We start from the raw sequence: 1142 nt of genomic DNA, 5'->3' as shown, positions 1-1142 counted from the left end.
GGCGGGGCGTGGCGGGGGCAGGCGGGCCCAAGTAGGCAGCAGCGCCACAGTGTTTACTCGGAGCAGTGAACACCGAGGCAAGGATTCGCAGCCACATCCGGCCGCCGCCAGCACCGCTTCGCGCAGGAAGTAGCACCCCGCAAGAGGGGCGCGATTTAATCAAGAGGTGAGGAAGGGGCCGCAGGTTGAGCGGGGGGGTCGTTCCCGGTGCAGTTCCAGCGGCCCCACCCCCCGCCACCAGTTGCAGCAGGGGGGTAAAGGAATACTGGTACTGATACTGAGTGATACGGTTACGGTTCCTACCACTCAGGGGGGTCACCCCGTTATAAGAGCGTATTTCCTGGTGTTTGCTCCAGCCACAAGAGAGCCCGCCTTTCTGCACAGGGTGGACCGCGGACGCCTGACTACTGCGTGATACCGTGCCGCTCGTCACGCGTGTCTGCCGGTTGCCTGCCCGCCCGGGGCCACGAGGCGGCCTGTCTGTCCGTCGCCTCCGGGCTGCGTCCGGCGCCTGCCTGCCTGACGACGGCGCACGCCTCGCCTCTCGCACGCAGCCGCACGGCACACCTGCGCGCGCTCCACCATGGTCCGGCGGACCGGGCGCGCGCGCGCCGCGCTCCCCGCCGCCATACACTGTCCGCAAACACCACCACCGCCACCAACCTGCCCGGAGAGACCCTCTTTCTGTGGAAATCGGTGAATGTGACAGCGGGAGTGGAGCAGGAACGGGGCCACTCCTGGCTCTTTACTGTGGGCGGGGCGTCGTTGACAACATTCATGCTGATAATCGTACTCAGAACAAGAACAGTATCGGTCCAGCAGGAGGCGCGGGTCGTGCGTCCTGCAGGCGCTCGCGCCGCGCTCGGCGGGGTCCGCCCGAGGCGCACGCCGGCACGCTCCAAAGGCTCCAGGCGGCCCGCCCGGGCCCGCCCCGCCGAGCGGTCGCGGGGCGCGTCACATAAGCCCGTTTGTTCGGTTTAATCCCCGCGCCCCACACAATGCCGGCAGTGTGCTCGGCCTCGGCCAGGCCGCGTCGCACCACCCCCGCGTAGCGCGTGGACGACACGACGCACAGCTCAACAGGCTGGGCGTAGACGGGAAATGGAAAAAAATAGGGATAAGTAAGACTGGACTCGTATATA

General features: G+C 66.8%; 1 protein-coding gene across 1 annotated transcript in view; it reads left to right on the top strand.

Moving 5' to 3' along the window:
• The window catches only part of LOC127751126 (neurogenic protein big brain-like), a 25084-nt gene that overhangs the window by 830 nt on the left and 23112 nt on the right, over positions 1–1142 (top strand). The window lies entirely within an intron of this gene.

The sequence above is a fragment of the Frankliniella occidentalis genome, unplaced genomic scaffold (assembly GCF_000697945.3).
Source record: "Frankliniella occidentalis isolate FOCC.00 unplaced genomic scaffold, Focc_3.1 Scaffold352, whole genome shotgun sequence".
NCBI lineage: Eukaryota > Metazoa > Arthropoda > Insecta > Thysanoptera > Thripidae > Frankliniella > Frankliniella occidentalis.
The sequence above is the reverse complement of the archived record's forward strand: the minus strand, read 5'-3'. Positions and strand labels throughout refer to the sequence as shown.